At 40.0% G+C, this 19,653-nt stretch overlaps 1 protein-coding gene across 3 annotated transcripts in view; it reads left to right on the top strand.

Moving 5' to 3' along the window:
* PPM1H (protein phosphatase, Mg2+/Mn2+ dependent 1H) overlaps window positions 1-19,653 on the top strand; it is a 132,752-nt gene that overhangs the window by 13,348 nt on the left and 99,751 nt on the right. The gene's annotated exons all lie outside the window — the stretch shown is intronic.

The following is a 19,653-nucleotide window of genomic DNA, read 5'->3' as shown; positions in this document are numbered from 1 at the left end:
AGGGTGATGTGACTACAAAGCTGACTTCTGTCTATCACTTTCTTTGTGTTTCTTATTGAAGAATGAAATGTATCCACCAATAGAAATTTGATTTAGAAATCTGAAAATAAAAAACTGGCAACTCATTGCAGTCCAGGGCTGTTATTGGTGTTGCTTCATAACAAATGCAGACTGCGTGTGTGAGCGTCTACCTTACCTGTTGGTAGCAATTGGGAAATGTGTTCCACAGCTTAGAGGATAGATCTGATCAGTATGTGTTGGCTGTGACCTCTTAAGTGATGTTTTGAGGATTAAATTATTATATTGTCTTCAGGCTATTTTAGTCAGGTTCTTAAAGACAATCTCGCAGTCTTTCTTGTAAATAAAAAGCTTTTCCCATTCAGAATGCATCCAACAGGTCTTGGAGACTGTTTTGTTTTCTTTCGCCTGTTACTTTCCTTTGTTTCTTCCCATCAAATTGCTCACTTGAAATTCCCCACTGTTTGTTTTCAGCAAACAGAAAACTTCTAATTATATCCTTATCTACAAGTGCTGCCACTCTTTAAATACTGTTTAAATAGAAAAGCCAGAGTGCTCTGTTTCCCAGCTGGACTGATCACCTGATGTGGCAGGTGTACTTTGGGAATTACATTTCTTCATGACCTTTCACATTTTTGAATGTGGCAGAACAGAGCATAAAAGAGCAGAATTATGTTGGAAGATCTCTTATGTTATTTAGTATTATTATTGTTGTTATTCTTTGTCAACTTCCTGTCTAAGATGTCCAGCATGACTGTGTTGTCCATTTGAATTGCAAAGTGAAGTGTTAGGGGACTTATCACACTGATTCCTTTGACCTTGCCAAGCTTCTGTTGTCCGACCTGCAGACCAAGAAAACTTCTTCCACAGAGCCAGTAGGCAATCAAACACATGGTAAGATGGTTATGTCCAACTCGTGTTCCCAGAGAGAGCCCCACTTCATTAACCATGATAGATCAGTGAGTATTTTTCAGCCAGAATCAGAAAAGCAAACTTTGAAGAACTGTTTCCATTACCCCTAACCCATGTTCCTTTTCTGCCATAGCTCCTTGAGCCCTTGGAACAGCCATCAGCCTTATCGAAGCCTTCACAAAGCACAGACTTCCAATGGACAAAAACAATAAACGTGAAACCAAACTGTGTCAGAGTAACAGATGTTCACATTAAGTGTTTGGAGGACAGAGCTGTAGGAATCCCTGAAGCCTGCTATGTTCTGAATACAGTAGACTGTATCTAGAGCAGTAGGAGCCATCATGGGAATTGTGTGGGTGACTCTGAAGAGCTGTTGACACCCAGATACTTTCCTGTAGACAGCTGGCAAAGAACTGGAACACTCTTTTCAGTGAGAAGCCATCTTTAGTATATTTCTAGAGTCTGTTTGTTTTTCCAAACAAACCATGATCTGTTTGTTTTTCCAAACAACAGAAAGAAGAAAACAAAATAAAAAAAGCTTTACGAATAAGAACCTGAGAAATCAAACTTCTTGCAGTTCTCCTGCAACTCCATGTGTAATAGATAATGGTAGAGATACACTTGCATAAGTAATGGTAGGGATATCTCTTGATAAGCAAAATAGATTAGTGGCGTGGCTTGTAATTATACCTCTCTCCTGGTTTTCTCCCTTCTTTTTTAGTAGTCCTTTCTGTCATTATCTCACAAGCTATTGACACTGTTGACTCTTGTGTTCTACCAGCAAGCTGTTTCCTGCTGATTTTTAATCTTTATCTATATTTAGTTTGAGGTTTTCTGCATTTGTTCATTTCTCAAGAAATACGCGCACACCAGAGTGGAAATACTGATAAAAGTTTCAACTCCGTCAGTTGGTCTTATAAAAAATGCTATTGCTGTCTGGAGATGTGATCTGCCTTAATATTATTTTGATAGTGGGCTATATTAAGCCACAATCAAAAATAAAATAAACCTCTAATTGATTGTTAAAAGAGAAGCATACCACAGACTTACTGTAAGTCTCCTGGAAAAAAGCCAATGGAATGAAGTGCTGCCTGTGCGCTCCCAGATGGTGTAGTTAGCAAAAGGTTATGCTTGTGTAAAATTCTCCTAGTCTCCCAGAAATAGTTACAATATGAGATGCTTCTGTAGTATTGAAACAACTCTTTGCATAATATGGAGCATCCATCGTCATGTTAATTATAACTCTGAATTCTAGCGGTTCTTATTTATGCTGCATTTTCAGATTCTTGTTAAAGTCATAAGAATTCCGTAGCTCCGGAATATGGTGATATTTGTTGGGAATGAAACATAAATGGTTCTTAGACATTCTCTTTCTGCTACAGAAGGAAAATGCCTATTTTCCTCTCTTATTCTGATTTCAGAGTCTGTTTCCAACCACTGCCACCGTGCCTTCTGTTTTTTCTCAGGACCTGGCAGAGAGATGGGAAGTGTAGGAGGACAAGCAATTGATGTTTAATCCTTCATGTTTTCTAATTTATAGTAAGGCTGATTATACATGCATCTAGAGCAAACAGACGCACATGCATATTCTAAATAGAGATGCATTACAATTTTCCTGCTGCAAGCACATACTGTATCATCTTCTGGGACCTCCTTGGTTTTGAGTCTCTGCTAAAGCTCCTTATTGTGTGTTTTTATTTCTGTGCTGTTCTTGCAGATGAGAAAGTTTTGACAGAGATTAAGTGATTGCTGTGTCTTCCTTCTTAGGAGCTTTTGTTGAACTGTTATTACTTAGCTCAAATCTGGGCTTTTTTATACTGAGTAATTAAAAATGATGTATAAACTAGATAATTCCCTTAAGTGCTTGTGATAATTGAGTGGTTATGTGATAATCTTATATGAAGGTTGCAACATACCAAATGCTTTAGAAATACATATAACAATTCCACAGTGCAGAGAGAACATTGCTTTTCCTGATGCAAGAGCATTGCTGCTGCTTTGTTACATTTTGGCCCTTGTCTTTCTTTTGTCCCTAGAGACAAAGTGTCTGCTTTTCAGAAGTGCCTTTTCTCCAGGGACTGAATGCCCAGACCAGGCTGATGGGTGCTCCCACAGGGCATGCTGAAGGTGCCTGAGCTGGGGTTCTGTGCTGAGTTTCTGTCTCGTAATGCATTGCCTTTGTTTGGGGTGAAGGTTTCTTGTTTTTCTGTCGGGTATGTGAAGAGAGGCGAAAAGAAATGTCTCCATCTTTGTGTGCAATATACATATCTTCAATGACAGTGAGTTATTTTTGTATTATTGAGTGTTTCCTGCTGTTGTAATTATTGTTGTACAGCAGTGCTGTCACTGGCCAGATTGATCTATAAATCTGCAGAGACTGCAGTTAGCAAGAAAAGTCTATTAAAATACTAAGGAAAGGGTTTCTTTCACTTTTTAAAATATCCAGATTGCAGAGTACAGGCACTGTGCTTATTGCTGAATACTGTGTTCTGAATACGCAGACCATTTTTAAACCGCCTTCACAAAATCAGAGGTAGCCATTATGAAAGCTACAGGAACATACCTGTGTTTTTGGGACAGAACGAATCGCTTCCATTGGTTCCACTCCTCAGCTCTCCTCAATGGGCAGTTCGGCAGGACAGAGTGATATCCAGCTGCTGCCTTCCCAGGGCAGAGGGAGCAGAGAAGAAAACAGTGCAGAAAGTTTCAGAGATGAATTGCTGCTCAGCGTAAGAAGGCAGCGCTGAGGGTTTTGAGATTTTATTAATTTGGGCCTTTCTTATGGATTTCAAAAGTCTATGAAAAGACACCTCTCATTCTATGGGCAGCCCTTCCGTATCTCTTTGTGTTCACAATGTGCCCCAGAAGTATAGGGTAGACAAGATTTTTGCCTCAGTGTATCATGCTGGTGGGGTAGTGGGTGGTGTTCTGGTGTTAGCATTCCTTAAAGGATTTTGAGAAAACTGCAGATTGAAGAAGTGGACAGATGAAGTTATTCAAAAGATGGAGGAAGTACCTTATAGATTATACAGTCTTCTACTATCTTACTGGGCAAAAGAGGAGCGAGAAATGATCTGATTAGGGTTATGAAAATATTTATGGGAAAAATGCATTATTAAGGGACTCTTTTGATCTAGCAAGGAAAAACGGAAAAAGAGCTGAGGCCTGGAAGCTAAAACAATTAATTTGTATGAAGCACAACTCTTCTGGGGGGTGGTAGGTAATTCGAGGCTTTATTGGGGAAGCTGATAAAGCTCCTGTCTTCATCCTAACCCGAGGACTGAATACTCCCCAGAAACCAGTGTTTCTGCAAACGTAACTTACTGATGTTGATCTTGAGATATTTCAATCCTATATAAAGATCTGTGGTAGATTAGAGATCTGACTGGGCAATGAACTTCTCTCTTCTAGGTTCAAAACCTTTTGTAAATATATGTATTTAGAGTACCTGTTTTAATAGATGAAACTATTTTCATAGCTACTGGCTATTCCAGTTATAGCATTTGGCCAAAGTGGGTCTTCTACACATAGCTAGCTAGTCAGTGTTGTTTATGCTACTCTGATTATATTAGTAGCTATGGAGATGGTTTGCACTTTCACTCATTTAGAAAGTACTATCTCTGCTGGGGTTATAATTAAGCAGGTAGCCAATTAGTTGAGCAGAGGCTGAAGCTCCAAATGCTATGTGTATATGCGTATGGAATTGAAATGCAAGGTTGTCCTTGCACCTGGTGACGGAGCTGAGTTGCCATGCCCCATGGCACCAGGTGTCTGCACAAGCCCTGGAGAAGCAGTTGTGGAGTGATGCGGTGGCAGTGATCCTTGCAGTTTTACCACTTGCAAAGTGGCGGCTGTTCCACTTCAGTGGAGCGGCAGCCCACAGTCTGAAGCTAAGGCTGAGATTTAAATGTGGTTCTTGAAGACTGTTTCTTAAAATTGGCCTGAAAAATACTCGCCTGAAAGCGTTCTTCAAAAGTGTATTTCTGGTAGTTTATGGTTTCAAAAACATTTTAGCGAGAGTGTCTGTACTTGGAGCATTTATATTTTTACTGGGTTGTTTACTACATTTTCACGTTTACTCCAGTCCTGCTTTGACTGCTAGAAGAACACTCACTTGTATTATCATTAATTCTGATTAATTAAAGGCAAGCTTTTGCATCACCTTATTTCCTTCTCCCTTTGATTTCCTTTTTATTCAGCCCCGAGGGGTTATAAAATATCCACCAGCTTTCTGTGGTATCCACATAAATACTTAATTGTGAGGTGATTGTATTAATAGAATTTCTTGTTCCTTATTTTAGCTTAATTTGTACATGTCATTTAGTAACATGAGCAACAAAAAGGGAAGTCTGTTTAGCATCTTGTGTAAAGAAAGCAATGATCCCTTATGAGAAACAATGTCTGGCTAGTAGACAATGTCTGTCACCCTTTCCAAACATATAAGTAAGGGTAGATACATATAGATACACACATACATATTCATACAGATACATTTATGCACATATTTTAGGCTAGGTTTCCATCAAGATGTGATGCATTAAGAGAGCTGGAGATCCCATGTGCTGGGAGCAGAGGAGGGAAGAGCCCTTGAGGGCAGCTGGCTACAGGCAGGACTGATAGTTTTAACTCCCCTGCTGCTTGGTCTCACCTTTTTTCTGTCATTGTAAGGACTAAGATTTTCATCACCAGTCTTTCTTCCCATTATCTTACTATAGATAACAGGAGCTGGAAATAAGTGGAGTGGGAAGATCCAAGTGTAGGATCCTTTGCTTATTTGAAAATCTGTTTTAAAGTCCTGCTGAGTTGTTTTGTTTTAAGACTGTATGGGCTAGATGAAGCCCTGCTGATTTGAAGGACAGAATCATGCTTGATTACCTTTTTCTCCCACACATAATCCTCGTCTTGAAGACTTGCTGAAGATAATTTCAGCTAGTCTTGTCCAAGAAGCCAATCTCTGGTTTGAATACTGACAAGTTGCTTGAGAATGTGTGGCTGCTAGGAAAGATCCAAATCAGATTTTCCTGTTCTGGTGTTAAGTTGTAGCAGTAAATTAATTTATCCATTCTCCTTAGCCAGGCCTGACTATTGGTCTGGATGGGCACATTGGCTGATGAGTCGGCACAGGCTTAACTGGGAGTCACATACAACACAGGTGGACTCTGCCTCTGCAAGGTAGGATGTGCACAAGGAGATAGAAGTAACCTTAAGATCAAGTATTGTTTCTTAAGAGAACAGAAGATCAGCCTCCTAAAAGTGAAGGCTTCTGGCACTTCTGCAGCCAGCTCAGCTGGCCTCTTGCTGACAGTTTCCTACACTGTAGGATCTGTCTGAAGGAAGTAAAAAAAGTTATAACAGGAGGTTTTAATATTCTGCCATTTAGAACTATGTGAATATTTGGTTTCTTGTTAAGAGTTACTGTATCTTGGTGTTAGCAATAGGGGAACTTCTGCATTTTCATTTCAGTCTTTTGAAATGCAGAGGAGACAGCGAAGCTGCTTGCTGACCTTCAAGGAAGCACCAGTGCCTCTTGTTACTAAGTATTGATGTGTTAAAGTACAGGCTGGTTTGTATCACAGAGCAGAAATAAAACATATCAGAAATAAGCGTTTTTAGCACTATATTGAAGCGTAATCTGCTCTTAATGGAATTCTTTTTATAACTTGCTAGACCATGCATTAAAAAATATTGATTACAGGACTTCAGTGGATCCAAGTGAAAAGATATTTTATCTGCTAAAGATGAGGAGAAAAGAGAAACACCTATTTTGTGTCCCAGTTTGTTTTATGGTATTAAGGAAATGCAGAGATTGTGATTTCCCTTTTCTTTCTGCTCAAAAATTTAGAAATGAAGTTATTAGCAATAAAAATTGTAGGACAGCTAGTGATAACTGCTTATAATCTCTTCTGTTGAAGTACTTTATGCTCCGAAGCGTTGTTTGGAGCACATATTTCTGACCTCAGGCATCATCTAACTACAAACCTAAACTTCTTTTTTTTTGATGTTTTCTGTTTTTGATTTCCAATTGTAGTACTTCATGTGGAACATGCAGATGTTTTTGAAACCTGTTGTTACAATCAGCATCAGAAGCAAATGTCCCATGCAGTGCCCAGCACCTTCAGATTTTAAAAATAGGTATAAGCAACACAATATGCAGGGAAAGTAAGTACTGTTCGTGCTAGCCTTAATATAAAGACTTAGCAAAGACTATAACAGCCATCATCTGATGTAACAGAGTAGAATACATTTGAAAGTTTTATGTTGCTTTACTTCTTCTGAAGTCAAGATCTGGGGCATGAGGTTAAATCTGATCTCCTGCAGCAGAATCTGTCATTTATGGAATCTCTAAATTTCAGAAAAGCTATAAGTCTGAAGTTATCTTTTAAAAAATTCACTTACACCACTGAAATTGAGTTGATATAGGATCTAAGGGAAAGCTGTTGATGTGCTTTTCTACATTGTCTTGCTATTCTTAACTTCCACATGAAAGTCCTATCCTGAATCTTCTGTACAATGACACGAGCCTTCTTTTATCATAAGCTACCGAGCTATGTTGGCTTTGAATCCAGGTGAAATATTGATTGTTCATATGAGTTGTTACCTTAGGGTTTAATTCTGTGTCTGTTGAAATGGCTTCCCTTTGGATTAAGGTGTTTGAGAAAGTGAATGATTGGAAATACGTGTGAGTCTGGTAGAGTGTTGGTCTGAAATAATGAACCTTTCCTATGCATATATCAATAGCCTGCTTTCAAACAGAAGAAAATAATTCTCTAGATATGGAGCTGTGTTTATCACCTTGATCCGTGGCAATAATGACTTTCACAAGAATGGAAAATTTGGACATAAATATTTTGTCTGCGTTACCTGAAAAATCAGTGCAGATTAAATTTTTAAAAATGTTCAGCACATACAGTAGCAACTATCTTAATCACTGTTCTTTAGTCTTTAGTGTTTTTTATTTTTTTCCTAATGGGATGCCTTTATAAAGTGAGAGATTAATGATGAAATTGGAAAATGATGTATGGGATCAAAGCTTAATTTCTCAAAGATATACAGGAATGTAATGTTAATTGTTCTGTAAATGGTTCTCTGTCCTGTGTCACTGGCCTGGCTCATGTGACGCTTCTCTTTTTCTTTAGGGATCTCTCTTATTACTGGGAAGATGTACCTTGTAGCATGGACTTGAAATCAGTTTGCTGTACATGCTATGTTAGAGCCATGTAGCACAGCATGCCATTTGGTGTCTGAATATAATGTGCCATGTTGCAACATTCATGGTTCTCTTTAACAAACTGAAAGCCTACCGTTTTTGTTTTGTCCTCGAATCTCTTTTGTTTCAGTGAAAGTGGTAAAAAGAGTCCCTTTGGCATCAATATATGTCTGCTTTTTGGAAAATTATTGTGGTAAGATCAATTGATATAGCATTCAAAAAGTTCTGTGGGTAGGGTGTGGCAATGTCAATCATCAGATACTTGGGAATTGCTGAGTTGCTACCAGGGCAAGTTCTGTAGATATGAGATATTGGGAGAGCCACAACAGGCTTGGAAAGGATGACATTAGGGAATTTCTGCTTTGAGGCATTTGTGAAGTCTCAGATGACAGATGCATCCTTGTGGCTGCTCATGGTTGAGGACAGCTTGGGGGCCATACAGGGGCTCGCAGCCCTTTGGTTAAGGTATGTGTATGTGTGTGTCTGTACTTCACGCAGTCCAATTTTCCTTTCCACTGCATTCCTGGCTAATGTGGTATTTTGTGTTGACCTACTGGAGTAAGAGTTCTGACTGGGGTGGTGGGAAACCATGTGCAGGTAAGGGGAAAAATGTTTCCTGATAAAAATTGGCTGTATTTTTCCTAATCTGGAAAGAAGAAACACAAATAGTTAATAATCACTAGTAATATGCGTAAAAGTAATAAAGAGAAGAGAAAGCCATGTAAATACAGATGAAGTGAGTAAAATGGAATGGCTCTGGGGAGGCCTTACTTTGGCCAGCGATGCCAGAGGCTTGGGTGATGGCTATAGGAGGCAGTGGTGAGTGTGGGCTGAATGGGAGGTGCTCTCAGGTGTAGCAAGCAGTTGCTGGGTGTGGGTGATCCACAAGCTGGGCTGATAGCCTGTAATTGCAAGTCAATTTGCTAATCACTGCTTTGGTTCGCTCAATGATGGAAAAGTGTTTCAGAACATTGCAGTCTGTTATTCTCAACAAATGATCTGGTTTACCCCTTTGATAGTTGCTTGCAAGTGTTGTGGAGCTTAAAGGAGAGATTGGCCTTGCTGCAGAGAGGTAGCATCTCTGTTTATCCCACCTTGATTTTGGGATGGAGGGGTTGATTGTCCTTCAGTTTGCAATACGCAAGTTCACCTGACAGGTGTGTGGTGGCAGCAGTTAAAGAAGGGCATAAAGGAACAGTGCTGTGCAGAGCTGTAGAGACAAAAACAGAAGTGATCTGATTGAAGTGCTTAAAAACTTAAGTCTTCTAATGTAACTGCCTCTTTGGAGGAGGGATGGATGAAGGAGGAGACTGGATTTGCTGTCATTAAAGAGCTGAGGGGAAGAGGAAGCAAGCAGATGCAAAGTGGGGGAGAAAGAACAAGCCATGATGTGGTTTCTGTTAAAATAACTTGTAAGTGGTGCATGCAGTTGGGGAGGCAGCCTGCAGACTGGCACAGCCAAGGCCAAAATGATGCCTTACAGGCACAAGACTGTTGCTCTGTGGGCTCTTTGTGCTGCTGAGCAGAGTATGGCCATGGCATGGGCTCAAGGCCCAGTGTTGTGGTTGTTTGGACTGCCTGAGTTTTGGACCGTGGCATTTGGTAATTCCTAGGGAGTACTTGTTCCTAGTAGGTAGTATGGATAAGGCCAGCCTGAGGTTCAGTATAGCAGAGTGAAGTGTTTTAGATGTATCACTGAGCTCTGCTCTGCTGTTTGTGAGGGGAGTGTTTGTATCATTGTGTTCACTCAGGTAGATGAACTGTGTGTGTCCAAAATGTCAGCCTGCACATGCAGTTGTTAGATCTGAAGGTCAATTTATGTAGGCAGCTAAAAATGTAACCTAATTATATGGTTCAGTGAGAAACTGTGTAGTACAGTAGTAACTAGTGAAATCCCATGTGAAGATAACATGCAATTTGAAAACAAAATCATCATCTGTAAACCCAGAGGGGAAAAAAAATTGTAAAAAGTATAAATATGATACAGCACTTTAAAAATGGTCTCTGCACACATCTATTTTGTTGTGTTTTTTTTCCTAGACAGCAGTGGCTAGGAGTTAGTGTTGTGGGTTAACACCCACCCAGCTGAGCCCTACAAAGCTACTTGCTCATCCTTCTCAGTGGGATGGAGGAAACAACTGGAAAGATAAAAGTGCAAGAACTCATGGGTTGAGATAAAGGCAGTTCACTCAGCGAAGCAAAGGCTGTGCATGCAAGTAAAGCAAAGCAAGGAATTCATTCCCACTTCCCATTGGCAGGCCAGTGTTTAGCTACTTCCAGGGAAGCAGTGCCCATGCATAATAGTTTCTTGGGAAGACAAATACCATCACTCCGAACACTGCCACCACCTCCTTCCTCCTTTTTTCCTCATTTTTATTGCTGAGCATGATGCCATATGGTATGGGATAGCACTTTGATCATTGTGGGCCAGCTGTCCTGGTTCTGTCCCCTACCAGCTCCTTGTAGCCCCCAGCTCCTTGCTGTCAGGGCAGTGTGAGAAACTAAAACGTCCTTGGCTCTCTGTAGCACTGCTCAGTGACTACTAAAACGTCAGTGTGTTGTCAACATTGTTTTCGTCTTAAATCCAAAACAGCACCATGACAGCTGCTGTGAAGAAAATTAGCATTATCCCAGCCAAAGGCAGGACAGTGAGCTTGGGCATAAGGCCTGGGAACTCATTTTCCAGCTGTCTGGGGAAAACTGCCGAGGAGATAAATGTTCTCTGGTTTTGGTGACTTGGGAAATACTGCATTTGCCTGTTGGTGAGACCTAATGAAAATCTTTGGAAAAAGCAATGTTCCTTTATAGAAACTGTGAAGAAAATGATACGTCTCTGGAAAATGAGTGTTAAGGTTCATTTTCACAGTAAATATTTTACATCTTTTGAAGTCCTCTGAAGGCAAGGCTTTTCCTAAAGTTCCTTGTTCTACACCAGTGGTCTTCAAAGTGTGATGCATGAGATGATCCGTCGGAATGCAGGAAGAAAATAACAATTTCAGTAGTGAATATATATAATTGGATAGATAAACACAAATATAGTAGCAGGTCAGTTATTATTATTTAACTCATTAAATGTGTGTTCAGAAAGTTGAGACCTCTGTTCTACATAGTGCATTCTTGAAATGATTACACAGAAATCCAAGCAGTGAGGTCCTGTCAGAGATTTGCCTCCTTGCAGGGAGTTTGTGTGCTGTCTATCAGTGTGATGGCCAGCTGACAGACCAGGCTTTGTGCTACAGCAGTATCTCCCATCTTGTTCTTCCCACAACTGGCAAAGTCTGAATTAGAGCTTTATCATGAGCAACAAGAGGGGAATTCAGGGAAAAGCTTTAATGAAGTTGGTTTTTTTTCTTGCTTAAGTTCCTTTTCTCAGGGCTGATCACATAGTGTGCAGCTCAGTAACATGGGTGGGTTTCAGCATCAGTCCTAGGATATCATGTCCTTGGTCAAAAGCATGTGAACATTGGCTGCAATAGATGCACAGTCCTTGCAGGGAGGGCTACAGAGCGTCCCGCAGTCCCCTGGGGAGGTGCTGCTGGCATACCTGGCACGGCTCAGGGCTGAGATGTTCATGAGGAGTGTGGCCACTGTATTCCAGCCCTGAACCTGGGCTGGTAAGTGGCAGAGAGATGAGATCAAAGCAAATAAATTAGTCAAGCTTCAGAGTAATATGCTCAGCATGCCCAGGAAGGCTGGGCTTCTATAAATAACAACCCAGAGAAACCAGAAAGGTTTGGAGGTGATTTAAAAAACAAACTTTTTTTAAAATTTACTGGACCTGTTAGAGTCGTCTTCCATTCCTGCTTTGAGAGTGCATCCCCTGCTGCGCAGCATCATTTTTAGCCTTCTTACAGGAACAGTGTCTCAACTGCTTCACATGTCTCTTACCTCCAGATATGCTTATGTTCCAAACCAAGAACTCAGTAAAGCCATATATTGTGTTTTGGCATATAAGTTGGTTAAGAAAGAAGTGCTGTCATCTTCATCAAGGATGAATTTTCCTAATCCCAAGTATAGTGCTATCTAATGCTGTTTTGATTTTGGGGCAATTTTCTTTACTTCTTATTCATTCCAGCCCAGACCTTTGTGTGATCTGGAACAGTAGATACAGAGTGGAGGAGACCTAGATGAATCAAATCATTTTACTTGTCCATCAGCCTTTAGAAAAGCAGACAAATGAGTCAAATTGGCCTTTCTTCTCTAAAGCTCCCATTGCAATTTGAGGCAACCCTGAGTGTTCTAATCACAGATGGCAATCTTGTTACAATTGGAAACCTACCTGTTTTCTGAAATGCTTGTCTGTGATAAACAGTTGCAGCTCTTGCTTCTTTTGTAAAGGAAATAAGCACATAAACAAAGTACCTTCAGTATTGAGAGTTTCTGACCTAATTCTTGAGTAGAGAATTTGAATGCATCGCAGGAAAGGTCTTGGCTTCAAAGCAGATGTGCATTTGACATTTTTAAAGGCGTTGGAAACACACATTCACATAGCCCTTTCTGTACAAAGCCATTTACTTTAATATACCTTTTTTTCTTTTCTTTTGTACTGTTCCCTTTCCCTTTGCGTGGGAGCCTTGGGCGCTCACTGGTTGTGGCCAACCTCTATGCTTGCATGTCTTCTGCCAGTGAATGAAGTCATGGCTGGTGATACTGTGAGAGGCATGTGTGCTGTTTAGGAGGTTGGGATTATATCCTCTTTGGTCGTGCAGTGTTTGATCTCTTTTGCCTGGGACTTGATAGTAGTGACTAATTAAACTGTGTCTTTGGACCTCTAAATGGTGTATTTGTTATTCCTTATGCTACAGAGAGCTTAATAGTGGTGTTTGAGACTGATCTACTTACTCAATTAGTGTTTGACAGTGATAATGGAAATATTAATCTGGGGCTCCTGAAATGATAGGCATGATGATGTGGTATTTATGTGCTGGCAGACATTAGATCTGGCTGTAGTAATGTGGCTGTAGGCCTTTCTTTTCCACACTTTCAAGAAAGTTCTTCACCATGTATGATTTATGAAATAACCATAAAGCTTCCTAGAGAAAAAGCTGTTGCCCTGTGATCACCTAATAAAAAAAAAAAAAGATGGGAGGAGGATGGTACGAACGATATCAGTAGTTTTTAAGCAGCTATTTTTAAAAAGTGAGAGGAAACCTCAGTAATTATCTGATGACCTTTTTAACAATACATTTTTTAATGCAATGTATTGTACATTTTACCTGATAATTGAAGTACCTTTTTTCTTTAATTCTAGAAAGTTACATCCCTGCCAACAATCTACTGATTTTGCTGATCGCATTCCTCTTCTTCCCTCTTGAATGCTGTAAAGTCTAAATAACTGTTCTCTAAGAGGAAAAAAACAGCAGGAAGTTCTGGTTGCAACTGTCACTTACTTTACAGAAGTTATCCTGTGTCATTTACCATACATGTTGCTATGCATTGTGGCATTAAAAGGTATATATCAAGGAATATGTGGTAAAGGTACAGACTTATTGCAACCTGCACAACTCTCAGTGGTAGCAGTTCGTGGGTTGGCACTGGCAGCTCAGTATTGTTTTTAATTTGAATGAGCTCTTCACTTATATGTTTAACTGGCTTGAACCTGTTTAACTGCATTATGAAACACCTATCAGAGGAATGGGAAAGCCTTGTGCAAAGAGTCCATGACTGCTGTAATGTGCTGAACCAGGCTGGAACAAGGGCCACCTGTGTCTCAGCTTGCTGGCTTGCATTTCTGCAGAAACAAGAATTTTGCTGCTGGTTCTTGTTTTATTGTTAGCACTTTTCTTGTCTAACTGATGTCTGGTGGTCTTTGTTATTGCTATCTGCTTTATGTTGCTTGTACAGTAATACAAATTTAGCTTTGAAACTGAGCACATCTTTTTTTTGTAGGCTGACACTATTGCCTTTGGAACAGAGACAGCTTCAAAAACACAGAAAAATAGCCACAAAACCCTTCTTCCCCCAGTATTTCTCATGGGTCATAAATCTTCATATGTTTTTCAGGACAGCTTTTCCCCAGTATGGAACCCATCCTAAGCGTGAAGGCCATCTCCTCTGTTTGGTGTGAGCCAACTGGCAAGCTCCCAGCTTTGAAGTGAAGTTCAGCCCTTTGAAGTCTCAGTGACATATTCAGATCATGCCAGCCCTAGAGACGCGTCTTCCTGCATCTGTACATTAGCTCTGCCAGTTGGACTATTGTCTTGTAACTGGGCGTCTTCTGTGGTGAATAAAAAAGCTGTGAATTTGAGTGTTGGGCTGTGTGCTGAGGAGCAGATAAGCTCTTTGTAGCCCAAACTTGAAACAGCAAGTTCCATATATGCATTTTTACATGGCTGATGCTGAGGACTAAGTCACTGGTCGTTGTCATGTAGATTGCAGAGATTATAGTAATGCACTGACATAAAGTGTTGCCTTTCCCAGTGATTACAGATAGCTGGTCTAAGAAGAGGCTATACTGCCCCAAACAAGAAAATAGTATTAAATGAGGAATTATGGGTGCAATTCTTGGATCTATGGGGCCTGGCGTTGGTTCAGGCGCAGGAGATGTCATGTGATAGCCCAAATTGGATCGTTTTGCTTCATAATAAATTGATAGAACCTGTCATAAACCTGAAGTCAGAAATGAATAGTTAGGAGCTGGGAATCTCCTGCAGAAACCTATATGTGGAACTTTGGATTAGGAGATGATCGTTAAGATCTTTTCCAACCTGAGTAATTCTATGATTCTATGACTTGAGTACTGTGTGGAGGAACCTAAGGCTGGGAGTTCATCTATCTTTGAGTAGAAAAGATGATAATAGGTATTACTGACATACTCTACATAATGTTGACTGGAAGTGGAGACACACTCTCGCTGTTTCTTTTTCAGGGGTCAGAGACAGGATCAGAGTATTCAAGAGGAGATGCAGTGGGATCATGATGCAGTCAGTATGAAAGAGTGCTAGGAGGCTTTATGAACTTTTGCTTATAGGTTCATTATTATGCCTGAAAGAAGTATTAACCGAGGCTCTGGGTGCATCTGCATACCGTGCTGAGAGGCAGATAGGAGTTTCTTTGAGAAATAACGAAACTGAGATGAGAAATGAATGGGACCGATTCAGGTGGAATCAGGTGGATTCAGGACACACACCTCTGTAGCAAGGTATCAGCGGAGTTGCATTTTTAACCTAAATCTGGAAATTCAACCCAGCATTTCTGAGTTTGTGTTTTACTTGGATCATTTTGCATTTCTTCTTTAGGGTGTTTATTGGTGCAGTGTTCTCTGTATCCCCACAGCTTCTCACTTCAAGGCTCTTCAAACACTCCTGTGAGGCAGGTTGTGCTTCTGGCCTTCTGGTGAAGGAAGGAACAGAGCTTCAGAGCATTTGTTGAAATTTCTGGAACTTAATAAAGTCCATGTTATTTATATGAAACTTCTTCCAAAAGAAAATGCCATTTTGGAAAAGAGGAGAGGTGGAGAAAAAATGGAAATATAAAAAGCTTTAAATAATTTGTTCTTCCCTATAACGCCAGACAGCATGCAGGTGCAGTCATTCATGCTGACCAGTGCCTTTGCCTTTGCAGAAAGGCCTGGTGATTTCTGGTCTTGTGCAGCTGAGAGTCTGTAAGATGTTTCTGGTTTTATGCTAGGAATGAGTTCTTGTAGCATGGCCCTTTGCAGGAATGTTGATGACCACTGTTGAAGTGATTTAATATTAGCTGCTAGCTGTTACAATATACTACTGTGTTCCAAGCAAGTTGTTAAACTTCAGTCGTTATGTTGGTAAATGGTGTTTCTCAGCCAGTTTTACCTGATGGCAGTTCTGGACTTGCATTGTGCCTAAGTCCATGTGTGGGCTGGAGGAGGCAGTGCCCCGGTGGCCCACGTGCTCATAGGTGGCCCGGGGAGCTCACAGCTACTTTCATCATCTTCTCTGACAGATACAATGCAAGGAGTCCTAAAATCTCACCTTGAAGCTGTGAGGTTCGTAGCTTGGATGGAAAGAAGGAATGTTGCTCTACGTAATCTTTATTGTACTTGTTCTTTTCTGTTTGTTTTGAGAGGGGTTTATGGCCCATGTTTTCACTAACTGCCCTTATGGGTGGGAACAGTCCAGAAAAAAACTTCTATTTTGCTCTTTGTAACTGTTGTATGGATATTCCTGGGAATGGTCCATAGATGTTTTTCTGATTGTGAATTGTGTGTATTGTTTGGGTTCTTCTGGGGTAAGCATGGGGAGGAGGTGTGTGTACAGTGATTTTTGCTTTCTTGCTTGGGTGTCTCCGCACAGATCTACTTTTAGCCACGGATGGGTCTCTTGGGTATTTATGCTTACAACGTATAATTTTTTTTCTTGAAACACCTCACCTAACTTAATTATTTGACTAAGACAAGGAACCTTATCTTTCATACAGTTCCTCACTGATAGTTCAGTGCAGAATCATTTACATATAAATGCATGGTGTATATATGTGTTGGAGGGGGCAGGGGAATTTTTCCTTTTCTTCAGAAACTAGGACATGCCTTCAAGAAGATACATAGAAATTTGGGCACTTCTCTCTCTGTGTCACATATGAAAGCATTATTTCTGTGTGGTACAAATGGGAGCGGATGTTCGTACAGTTATTATGGTATGCTTATAATGGGCAAGGAGGTGCTATGTGGGCAGCTTTCATCAATTCTACTCAAATTAATGAAATTCTTGACACAGGACCTCTTGATATTTGAGTGTAAAGTAAGAGCTGAAAGGCCTATGTTCATTAATTTTTAACAGCCTAAATGCCTTCCAGGCTTTTGATTTTTAAGGCGAATCATAAAGCAGTAATTCATGTGGGAAAAATTTGTCAGGTTTAAGCAGCAGCAGTCTTGCGGGATCTTGCAGCAGAACACATTTTGTGATGTTTTATGACCTTATATAATTAGTTTTTAGTAGGTGTGGTTTTCACCCTCACACTGTGTAAACCTGGGATAGCTCCATCATCAGATATCTGTTTACAGATGGGAAAATGCTTTATATCATGCTAGATATGGTCCAACAGCAGTGAAATGAGGTAATTGCACTTTAAAGCTTGGTAAGGCTATCATTTCTTCAGAAAAAAAGTTTTATTTTTTTTGATTAAGCTGTTTAATCTGGCAGCTTTGTAAGACATCTGTCCTATTAAGTGAGGCTTTGATGGCACAGCCCACGTTGCTTTCTACTCCTCTGATGCCTGTCCAGAAGTGATGCTGGGACTATGAATCCCAAATTCCCTGGGGAAAGCAGGGAGAGGAAAGGGAACCAGATGCAAGGGCAATGATTCCTGGACATGACCACTGACGATGAACTGCCAGGTTGTGTCATTTTTTACTGAATGCTTTATATTTGGTGATATCCTTAAGCTATTAATCAAGTGGTAACATATGTTGCATAAGCTGACATTCAGTTGTACTGAAATGATATTCCTTCCAAATTTCTTAAATGGTTGCTTAGCATGTCAAGTATTTGCTTGATTTCTTTTTTTTCTTTTTTTCTTGTTTGTAGCTCATGATGAAGCCTCTTACCTCTCAACTTTTCTGTGTAAAATTTTGGTTATTGTTAGGATTTTACTCATGCTTTCAACAAATCTAGATTTAAACAGGCAGAAAGCATTGTGTTGAATTCTGGATTGTAAAGAGGATGAAAATTCTAATTATTGCAGAAGGTATATAGTAGCAGCATAATTCAATAACCTCTCAGATGTTTGCATCAATTAATTTCAAATCTTTTAAATGAAACTTGTATAAAAAGACAGCGAAGCAAAAATGACAGCCGGTGAAACCACTAAGTCTAATAATAATTCACAACTTCTTGAAAGCCACCAGAGACAGCTCCCATGAAAAGCTTGGTGCTCACATTTTCTTTTGTTCTTAGGACAGTAATCGTGCAGAATTGGAAAATCTGCTTTAATTGTCTGCATATTCAGCCTTAGTAGGCATGTATGCTTCTGTCATCGCTTGCCTCATGAGTCCTTTTTTAAAGGTTGATTCTCAAGAGATTTTAAAAAGAAAAGATGATTCCTTGGAAAGTGCTGGATCATAGGAGTATTGGTAGAGATGAGTCATTTACTTCGAGAAGCATAGGATTTTTTGTAGCAAAATATGAGGTAACTTCTTACCTGCTGTACTTTGACTAGAAATTTCATTCTTTAGAATGAAATATGGTTATTATGCAGAAACATCACTACTGAAGTTAAATGACTGCTAAATATGTGCACTGCTTGATTTTTTTCTTCCCCATAATATTCATCTGTTTGGTGCAGAGAAATTAACCTGCCCTATGATTTTGACAACTTGTGGTCAATAAGTGATGCCTGCTGTGTTGTTTTTTTTTTTTTTTTTAACAAATAAAAGGTGATTAGAGCAGGTTCCTCATCCTGATGAAATGCTGTACACAGATGTGGAGATTTCCTGCTGGTATAGATGTGAAAAGCTTAAATTTGTATTTTGCCATTGCAGCCTGTTCTCAGTCCAACATAGATCTTGGCTGACTGTTTACAACAGAAACCCAGTGTAAAAGTAAAGTAACCTCCAAGAGGAGGAGGATACCTCTTTCACTTTTCTGCTATGGCAAATCATAGAATTCTTAGAGTTGGAAGAGACCTTTAAAGGTCATCTAGTCCACCTCCCCTGCAATGAACAGAGACATGCACAGCTCAATCAGGCCACCCAGGGCCTGATCCAGCCTGGCCTTGAATGTCTACAGGGACAAGGCATCCATCACATCTCTGGGCAACCTGATCCAGTATTCCTCAGCACCCCTGACTGTATAAGACTATTTCCTTACATGTAACCTAAATCTTCCCTCTTTAAGCTTGAAACCATTTCCCCTTGTTCTGTTGCCACAGACCCTGCTAAAGAGTCTGTCCTCTTCTTTCCTATAGCTCCCTATTAGATACTGAAAGGCTGCTATCAGGTCACCTCAAAGCCTCCTCTTCTCCAGGGTGAACAGCCCCAGCTTTCTCAGCCTGTAAATGATTAATAGACAAATTTTACTTCTATCTCTTAAATTCATTTTGCCTGCTTCATAGTCAAACCCTCTGAAATGACTTCTGTAGAGCTATTGGCTTTACTCTTTAGTGGGCTTTAACACCATCTGTCCACCCCGTCAGCCCAAAAATATTAAATCGGAAGTACATTTCCCTATTTTTCTCTGCACCTCCATTTTTAACTGAAGACTTCGGATCTTGTTGCGTAGTAACAAAGTAATGTGTTTCCTTTGTCTTCAGGTTTGAGTGTGTGGTATCAGTTTTGCTGTATTTGCTCTTGTCTGGCTCTCAGTTTTACAATGAAACAGTCTAAGCCTCATGCATCATCTTTTGCTGGATTTGTAAGCTTGTCAAGTTATTTTTGCTGCATGTTGTAGGAGTAAATTGTGCTTTCTGGGAGCATTGAATATCGATACAGTTTACTTACTGCTTTTAAGTAGAAACCTGCTATTTTCAACTGTGTCATCCAATATTACTACTAATCTTTAAATTGTGTAGTTTAATCAATTTTTTGTTTAATCTATCTTGCACAT

The sequence above is a fragment of the Meleagris gallopavo genome, chromosome 1, assembly GCF_905368555.1.
Source record: "Meleagris gallopavo chromosome 1, MGAL_WU_HG_1.1, whole genome shotgun sequence".
In the NCBI taxonomy this organism is placed as follows: Eukaryota; Metazoa; Chordata; class Aves; order Galliformes; family Phasianidae; genus Meleagris; species Meleagris gallopavo.
The sequence above is the reverse complement of the archived record's forward strand: the minus strand, read 5'-3'. Positions and strand labels throughout refer to the sequence as shown.